Below are 9,921 nucleotides of genomic sequence, written 5' to 3'. Positions count from 1 at the left end.
GCGGGCGGCGGGGGTCGTCGCGGGCCGGATTGGAAGGCCGATTGGGCCGCATCCGGCCCGGGGGCCGTAGTTTGGGGACCCCTGTCGTAAATAAACAACTATCTGACTTTTAGAAGACATCTGAAGGCAGCCCTGTTTAGGGACGCTTTTAATGTCTGATTTTTTAAATATACTTTTAATATTTTGTTGGAAGCCACCCAGCCAGATGGGTGGGATATAAATAATAAATTGATGGTGATGATGATGATGATTAATGAACACAGGAGAATAGGGAAGCTGCCTCATGCTGAACAAGACCATTGGTCCATCTAAGTGAGTCTACACAGACTGACAGCAGCTCTCCATGGGTTTCTGGCAAGAGGCATGCTCAGCTCCACCTGGAGATTGGACATCCATCTAAATACAAAGCAAATGTTCTACCACTGACTGAACCACTACAGCCCACATCTATCATGTGAAGTGCATATCATCCCAGAATTAATTAGATATGGGTGGGACCTAATGGATGGAAGGATACATGAACATTTGAGAGCGCTTGTGTGTCTTTAACAGGAGCTGCATCTGTGTCTCCCCCCCAAAACAGAGATGCAGCAATGAGGAAAGGTGCACATGAGGAGCTTCCCATCTTGTTGGATTAATAATTCCCAACACAGTCATGCAGAGATAATAAAATCTAGTTCTGTTTATTGTTACACAGGAAATTTGCTCAAGGAAAGGAAGAATTCAGCAGTTTTTCAAGTGACCAATGTAGGTCCCTCAAGATTGAAGAGCAGATGAGAAGGAAGACGGGAAAATGTCAGAGAAGAAACATTGAGGATCCACACTGGGAATGGCCTCCAGCTGTAAGTGGATAAATTTCTTGACTGAAGGAAGAGCTAACGCTTCAGTCCCAGCAGGAAGACACAGAGCCTTTCCACAGCTCCATCAGAGACCTATAAAAGAAAATAACCCAGCAAGGCAATGATCATCAGCGCAGGATGCACCATCAATTCTGTGTGTACAGTGATATATGAAGCAACGCAGAGCGATGTGCAGAAGCTTCTCAAATTTCCAAGTGAGATGGCACCATTAACAAGGCATCTCAAGTCAAAACAGATCCTGAACCATTCTGTGACTTGGGAAATGCTCAGAGTTCAAGAGGGAAGGGAATGCAGAGCTGGCAGAAAGACCTTTTGTTTTGATGGGCAGGTTTTGAGGAGGGATTAAAAACAGTGTTTGTTTTGTTCTCATTCTCCATTATACCCTAAAAAATTGGGTAGGGGAGTGCACCTCACATCAACGACCCTTGGGGTAATAGGATACTTATTGGGGTGACATTTTCCTTGCTCCAAGATTTCCTGTAAATTCATGTTCTTTCCCCCATCATTCCATTTGTACCTATCCCCAAATACTAAAGCCTGTACCAGCTGCAGATCCACTGCAGCTATCGTTTAGAAATTTGGCAGGCTATTTACCCCTTTAGAGGCTATGGCCACGCTCGCAAATTCCATCTAATTCTGGGAGAATCAGAAAATTTTATATACTTTTCCTTTGTTCCCTCCCCTTTAAAAATCAAAATGTAAAGATGCCCTGCATGAAAACACCTGGATTTTCCCCGCCTACCATTTGGTAGGCTTAATCGACTCTATCCATTTCTACAAAAAGGAAAACAAGCTATAGCTGTTTTTAACTTCCCCATTATATTGGATGGGGAGTGGGAAACAAATTTAACAAATATATTTGGGTCCCAAACCTACAGATACAAGCTGAATCTTGGGACCGATGCACAGCCCTACTGTTTACATAAAGGTAAAGGTAAAGGGACCCCTGACCATTAGGTCCAGTCGTGTCCGACTCTGGGGTTGCACGCTCATCTCACATTATTGGCCGAGGGAGCCGGCGTATAGCTTCCAGGTCATGTGGCCAGCATGACAAAGCCGCTTCTGGCAAACCAGAGCAGCACATGGAAACGCCGTTTACCTTCCCGCTATAGCGGTTCCTATTTATCTACTTGCATTTTGACGTTCTTTCGAACTGCTAGGTTGGCAGGAGCTGGGACCAAGCAACAGGAGCTCACCCCGTCGCAGGGATTCGAACCGCCGACCTTCTGATCAGCAAGCCAATTGTTCCAACTAAGTGGGGTGGGGCTTTCATTATATACTTTGGATGTCACCAGGGCCTCTGGATACAGGAACACTGGTTCCCTGTGGCCAAGGAAGTTGTACCATTCAGATTTCAGTAAGTAAAATGGGTCTCTTACATGTTTTCTTCTTACAGGCTGTGTAGATTCCCAGAGCAGTGCCATAGGCAAAGCTCTTGACCACCAGGAGCAGGAAAATGACCTGCCCTGTATGAAGGCTGCTCTGAAACTCCAAGACAGTTGAGGCTGATGTGAGAGAAAATAGAGAGAGTCAGAGGCCCACTCACCTTCACCAAGACGGACATTTCAGACTGGCATTTTTAGAGCACACACTTAATAATAATAATAATAATAATAATAATAATAATAATACATTATTTATACCCTGCCCATCTGGCTGGGTTTCCCCAGCCACTCTGGGCAGCTTCCAACAAAATATTAAAAATATAATAAAACATCAGACATTAAAAGCTTCCCTAAACAGGGATGCCTTCATATGTCTTCTAAAAGTCCGGAAGTTGTTTATTTCCTTAACATCTGATGGAAGGGCATTCCACAGGGCAGGCGCCACCACCGAGAAGGCCCTCTGCCTGGTTCCCTGTAGCTTTGCTTCTCGCAGGGAGGGAACTACCTGAAGGCCCTCAGCGCTGGACCTCAGTGTCTGGGCTGAATGATGGGGCTGGGGATGCTCCTTCAGGTATGCTGGGGCAAGGCCGTTTAGGGCTTTAAAGTCAGCACCAACACTTTTAATTGTGCTCAGAATTGTACTGGGAGCCAATGTAGGTCTTTCAGGACCAATGTTATGTGGTCTCGGCAGCTGCTCCCAGTCCCCAGTCTAGCTGACGCATTCTGGATTAGTTGCAGTTTCCGGCTCACCTTCAAAGGTAGCCCCACGTACCGGTAGAGTGCATTGCAGTAGTCCAAGCAAGAGATAACTAGAGCCTGCACCACTCTGGCTGCAGTTTCCACCTTAGCATTCAAAAATGAAGTTTAGACCCTTAAGGATACTTCATTTGTTTTTGTAAACTGTCCTGAAGGCTCTATTGAATTACATGGTATATATTTTAGATAAATAAATAGGAAATAGTAGGGCTGCCATTAAACAGAGTGGAACAGCTGCCTCAGACTGCTAATTCTGGATGTCATGAAAGGGCAGCAAACTGTTCATTTTTAAATTTATTATGGTTATGTTTGTACTTCAAGGAGAGTTGTTTGTAGGATTTTCTGCCTCAGTTTCCAGAACTAACCTTGGGTACTATGCCTCTTGTGGGAAGGTATTCTTTCTTCAACACTCGGCATACAGTAAAGTTAGCAACCATTTAGGAGCACTTCAAATTACAGGGGTACCTCGGTTTACAAACACAATTGGTTCCGGAAGTCTGTACTTAACCTGCAGCATACTTAACCTGAACCAAACTTTCCCATTGAAAGTAATGGAAAGTGGATTAATCTGTTCCAGACAGGTCTGCGGAGTACTTAAACTGAAAGTACTCAAACCAAGGCGTACTTAAACAGAGGTATGACTGTATATTTGGGAGAGGCAGAAATGCTGAACTTTTGGGGAAATCAGCCTCCAGTTGTGATAAAACTATCTCCTGATCCTTCCCCATCTTTGTTTGCTTGTTTATCCATCAGGGTGACCATACACAAATCCAAATTAAGGCAACATCATAAAATTTAAAAAAATAATAATCAGAAAACTAAAACGGCAAAGAAAAACATCCCTGTTTTGACCATCTGCTCCTGAAGAAATGTTTGCTGCTTTCCCTTTAATCAGATCTGTATTCTCAACCTTTGACCCCCCCCCCCAAGAGGAAGAGGGCACCTTCTGACTACTTCCCCCATCATATAGGTTCTCCAACCTGGTACATGTAATTGCCTCTGCCCTAGTCCTTGCTTACCTGACTGCTGGCTTGGCTCCCTCTCCATCGACTCTTCAGCCTCAGCTATGTTCCCTTGTCTCACGTGGCATGAGTACACATGCCTCTCCTGCCACTCTGCAGCTGTCATGCTCAGGCGACTGGAAACCCCAAAGTTGCATGTGCCATTCAGGGTGCGGACGGGGTTGGTGGCAACAGAGAGGCGAGTCACCTCTTGTGCATCACGCTTCCAGCTCACATCAATGGGCCACTCATAGGGAAAGCCCTGGGCCACACACACGAGTGTGACGTGGTCCTTGTGGCACACGGGACCCAGGAGATGGACAGTTGGCTGTGAGCGTTGACAAGCTTCATCTGCGAAGGGAGAAGATGTTTTCTTTGTTCCATGAGGGCATATAATAAATAGAAGGCCCAAGCCAATCAGCCCCGTGATCGGGAGTGCGGGTGCCTGGGGAATGAGTGTGCCTGTTCACAGTGAGGCCACCCTTGATGCCTTAGAAGTCTCTATAATGAACCCACAGATAAGCACTTACTCCACATGACTTGATGCTGATTAATTATACCGTTTTAATCAACTTGGGAAACAAAACAAAAAAGGTAGTTTAAAAAGGAGATTTAAAAGGTGCAATGGCAATCTTAATTCAAGTGCATTAAGCTTCAGTCCTATGCATGGAGGTCTATGAAGTACACGACAAACTTAGTTGGTCTCTAAGGTGCTACTGGAAGGAATTTTTAAAATATTTTTATTTTGTTTCAACTACGGCAGACCAACACGGCTACCTACCTGTAACGAGAAACAGGATTTTTGAAGCTAAGGTTAGTTAACCCAGATATGTGATTTTCTAAAGGTGGCACCTCTCTGCTTCAGTTGTGATATTACCTGTTTCTTTCTGCTGTGCCTGCCTTTTAACACACATATACACTAAGGTTACCAGATTTTTTCCAATGAATCCAGGGACACTTTAAACAAACAAACAAACAAACACTACACGTTCTGGACGTTTAAGCTGCAGCGAAGGCAGTGGCAGAGGGGCGACCGCTGGCTTGACCTCAACCGCCACGTTTCCCCTTCCTCCAAGGCTTCTATCTCCTTCCTCCATGAGCCTGAGTTGTTGGTTCTTTGGTGGTGGTGGTGGGGAAGCGGTGTGCAGTGGGTCAGGCATGGAAGGTGGAGGAGGGCCGAGAGCCGCAGCTTGGGCAGCGTGATGCCTCCTTTCCCATTGGAGCAGCCAGCTGAGAGATCCCCACCCTCCTCCCGCTTGCATGCAAGTAGGAGTTGGGAGGCTGCTCCGATAGGCAGCGTGAAGCCTCTCTTCACAGCTTAGTTGCTGGGGTCAGGGAAGGTGGAGGCAACCCAGAAGGTGCATCTTAGAGCTCCTGCACCACCATCATATGGGGACTTCCGAGGAGCTCCTGAAGCCAGCCAGAGCCAACTGCTCCGCTGCTGCGTTTTCCGGGGACATAAGATGAAATCTGGGGACATTCCGGGGATGGAATTTGTCCGGGGACTTATTCGCAAATCCGGTGACTGTCCCCAGGTAACGGGGACGTCTGGTAACCCTAATATACACTGTCTTACTCTAATTAAAAGGCAATCAGACTTTTTAGCCTGGGTATGCACCATGCATTGGAAGCACACACACCCTAAAGATCCTGGAAACCGTAGTTTACCCCTCAAGGAAGTATAATTCCCAGTACCCTTAAATTACAGTTCCCAGGATTGTTTGGGGAGTTTTTTTGGGTGCTTTTAATGTATGGTATGTACATAGCCTAAGTCAGGGGATTGCTTCCCAAGCATGTGCATATAGATACACAATTATTGTTACTGCATAATCACTTTCTATGAAAAAATGGTACTTATTGCCAGCTGTGCAGCAGCAACAAAACCTACAGTACTTTATTCCTGTAATGTTGGTGGTGCTATACAAGTAAGTTTAAAATGTAAAACTGCACATGGTCCGAGTAGTTCTATTTTAACCAGAGTATTTTCTTTTTCTTTGGGTTTCACTCTAACCTATCAGGAATGTTGAAAATCATGGACCGCTGAAGAGAAGTGTACATTGTGTGCATCACAACTGCAGCACATGGTCAAATTAAGTCTAAAATAATAAAGCATTACTGGTTTGAAACAATTTGCTCAGCTGACTCTCAATGTCCCAGCTCTCAGGATCCGGGGCAAACCTCACCACACTAACAGAAACCAACAGGTAGACCTTCCACCTGGCTTCTCTTCCTTGTTCCAGCTAATGGATCTCTTTCTGAAGATTCTAATCCTCGTGGATGCCGAGAAAGAGCTTCTTTGTTCTAGAGCGCAGGCTTTCATTGGCTCCCATGATGAAGGTACAGTAGTAAATTTTGGCTTTGTTAGTGGACTGCAATCTTCGCCCCCCCCCGTCTCGCCCCGCTAGTGGTGGTAGCGCTCAGGGAACTTTTTATGCCCCGAGCATTTGGACTCCGACCTGGCTAAACACTCCCTGATGGGCTGTGATATAAAATGACGCTGTTTGGGGATGGTTACGATCTCCACACCGAGCCCCAAATATTTATTTAGAGCCGTTGCAAGGCAGAAAATGCAAACATCCATTCCTCGCTCCACTCCAGCCATTTGGAGCGAATTGAAAACTCTTTTCGATATTTTAACCCCTACCCCACGTCTCTCTCTCTCTCTTTTAAGCAGAGCTGGGACTTGAGACAGTGGCTGGATCTGGGCTCCCTCGCTGGCGATTATGTTTTTCCCCCCAGCAGGATTGAGAAAGGAGGCAGGGGCAGACTCAGAGTGACTAAGGCGGCGGCGGCGGGAGGGGGTTAGATTTTGTGCCTTGGGTGGGAGAAAAGCCGATCTGGCTCAAAGGGGCGGTCATGACCCCCCCCCCCGGCCGCTCTATCTAAATCAACTTCCCACCCCAATTGCTGCCCATCTGGATCCTCTGCCGCCGCCACACCCTTCGAAGAGACCGAATCAGCCTTGTTCTAATGGGACAGAATGAAAACGGGGTGGCCGGTGGGGTGTAGGTGAGACCGTAAGAGCCCCCTCCCTGCTTTCCCCCCACCCCGAAGGTGGACGCGAGCGCCTTCCGACTGACCTTCGACGATGAGCTGCGTCCCAGTAGCCGCGAAGTAAGCTTGCTCACACAGCACTGCCGCCTCACGGGCCCCCCTTGCAAAATCTTCCCGGCTGCTCCCGGCCCTCCGGGACGACTCCTTCCTCGCCCTCCGGCCCTCATTGCTCTCCGACGGCGAAGCGGCCTTTGGGGCGGCGCTTCAAGCCAAAGGTGGCCAGGGAGCAGCCGGACAAGGGCTGCCCAAGCCCCTCGGAGCCGTCCTGTGCCGTGGAGGGCTGGGAACGCATCTCGCTCGAGAGGGAGACCCTCTAGACTTCTCCGGAGCAGCTCGATCTGTCACGATGGCCCCACAGCGGGTTTTTTCTCTGGGGTCAGCCGCTTGGGCTTGCTGCCCATTCCCTGACCCCTCCACCGCCTCCTCCAGGCTCCCGTCGAGTATTGGGCGCGGCGTGTATCATCGTGGCGCTGTTGACACAGCGGGACGCAATCGCACAAAAACTCTCTCCCAGCTCTCCCGGCAGCGCCCACTAATCCCAGCGGCAGCCTGCTCCTCCCGTCCGGTCCCTCGATAACCAGAGGCACTTGAGGCGGCTGGCTCTAATGTCCTGCTGGACCAGACCAGGCGATGATCCCCTCCCCACTTGCGCCTCCGCCACCTCCTTCTCGTTTCTCCAATCGTCTGCCTTCCAGTCAGTTGGGAACGTTCCGGATTGAACAGCCGCCCCCTCGCCTCGGCGTTCCTGATCCCAGATTGATACCGATCTGGAGGCAGCTCCCTTCCATTTCTGCTAGGAGGTCAGTCAAGTCCCGCTCCGTCCAGCCGCCCTTCTTTTCGCAGCCCTGAAGCAATTGCTCCTTCGCTTTTCGTGGCTGCAGAACATCGCTCTCTTTGCAGGGAGGGGAGAGGGGAGTTTCTTCTCAACTTTCTTCTTCAGCAGGAATCTGCTCCCTGCTCAAACCTTTCGAAATATCGCTCTATATTGAGTGTCCACATCCGCACTTAAGGTTGCGTCTTAGCTGGGAGTGAGCCCTACTAAACACAACTTACTTCTGAGTAAATGTGTGCAGAAATGCATATATTCGGGAAGCATCTTTGAAGCGCCAAGTAGAGTTGCCAACTTTACTTTTACTGATCTTACTCTTGTGTCTTTAGCCGCCGCAGCTGACTTGACTCTCAAAAGCATTAAGAGGACGGCGCTTTCCTCAGTCCCAGCCTCTGTTTGCATCCTACTGGCTCCAATTTCAATAGGACTTGCTCGGCAGCTTGATTCCATGTGGAGTTAAGTACATCTGAACTCCCTGGTTACACCCTTTTGGAATCAAACAAAGGATTTGCGTAGTGAATCCGCTGGCAAAGAAAGAGTTAAGTGACTCTAACCCTCTTTTAATAAGCAATACATATGACACAAACTCAGATTATTCCAGGGAAGAAAGGGTTAATTGTGTGTGTGTGGTGCCTTTTCTCATTTTTTTTTGTTTTGCTTTTGCTTTTGGAAGACCCTTCAAGGAACCCAAGTTTTCATTTTTCTTAGGGCAGAAGGTTTTTGTAAAGGCACTCCCTGAGATTGCATCACAGTGCCCCCTGTATAGCACTGTGGTAGAATGCTTTGCAGAAACTCTAGAACCTGGTCACGTTCCATTAGATTCAGTGGGCCTCACTCCTATAAGTAAGAGCAGAGGTACCCCATCCTTTTTGCAGTTCTCCAAGGTAGGACTCCTGTACCTCAAACAGGTTCACAACAGACAGGGATTTATCAGCTGCCTCTTTAAAAGGCATGTGTCTCAGAGAGAGAAGTGGCAAAACTTAGTGCAGCCTTTCTGAATCTGGTGCCTTCCAGATATTTTGGATTGCAATTCCCATTAGCCTTTGTCAGCCTTAATAAATTTCCAACTGTAGATATTTGGGCTGGGCAGCACACATGAGACTGAAGAGCTGCAAAGAGAGTCTTGGCAATTCATGGGATCCTCTAGTTAACTGAGCTCTGAGATCTACAAATGAAGGATGGTATACAAATTTAATAATAAATAATTTCCTTGACACCCCCCACCACCACCTTTAACATTTTGCTGTTAAAGATCCATTTGTGAACTGCTGAGAGTTTTCTTCTGAAATGTGAAGTGGTAGCAAACACACCAGAGATCAAACATTTGGATGCAATTCCAATACAGATGTAAACTGGGAAATATCTCTACTTCAAAGGCTTGCTGAAAAAGGAAGTTCATTAGAAGGTGCCAAAAAGACAACAGAGATGGCACCTGCCTGATATCAAACAGGAGAGAGCTTCCACCGCAAGAAAAGTCTGATCCCTCTGCGGTATGGAATGGACCGCCTGCTAACATGGGATCTGCAAAAGGCCTTTACTTTCTGAGCGCAGGGATCAATTGGATAGATAAGGGCTGAGATGATCAGCTGCAGCAAGAAAATTAGCAGCATTATAAAGAACAATGTCTGTGAGGCAGGAGAGGGTTTGTTAGGGTGGCAGAACCAACATGATTGTGCCTTGTAACACTCAGCCATATGAAGACACATGGGTCTCCACATGATATATTTGATCCACCACTGTTGGCTCTCTCTCTCTCTCTCTCTCTCTCTCTCTCTCTCTCTCTCTCTCTCTCTCTCTGTGTGTGTGTGTGTGTGTGTGTGTGTGAGAGAGAGAGAGAGAGAGAGAGAGAAGAGAGAGATTATTTGTACAGAGCTGGCCAGTGGGCACTGAGTATACAAGATGCCTCACTAATACCGTAATATGCAGTGGGAAGTAATGGCACTAATGTACAGAGAGGATGTGTTTCTCAGCAGCACATGGAGAGACGTATTATTGTTTGGTTTTATGACAGCTCCTGGTGCTGCTACAATCACTGT

At 47.5% G+C, this 9,921-nt stretch overlaps 1 long non-coding RNA gene across 1 annotated transcript; it reads right to left on the bottom strand.

Annotated features, from left to right (window-relative positions):
- Window positions 1-656: 656 nt before the first annotated feature.
- LOC118080270 (uncharacterized) lies at window positions 657-9,512 on the bottom strand. Its single transcript, XR_015948545.1, has 4 exons — window positions 7,083-9,512; window positions 4,021-4,353; window positions 2,240-2,365; window positions 657-932 (listed from the first exon to the last, which is right to left on the bottom strand). It is a non-coding gene; the product is annotated as an uncharacterized LOC118080270 (long non-coding RNA).
- Between the last annotated feature and the right edge of the window lie 409 nt (window positions 9,513-9,921).

The sequence above is a fragment of the Zootoca vivipara genome, chromosome 1, assembly GCF_965207765.1.
Source record: "Zootoca vivipara chromosome 1, rZooViv2.hap1.1, whole genome shotgun sequence".
In the NCBI taxonomy this organism is placed as follows: domain Eukaryota; kingdom Metazoa; phylum Chordata; class Lepidosauria; order Squamata; family Lacertidae; genus Zootoca; species Zootoca vivipara.
This window is presented reverse-complemented; position numbering and strand designations above follow the sequence as displayed.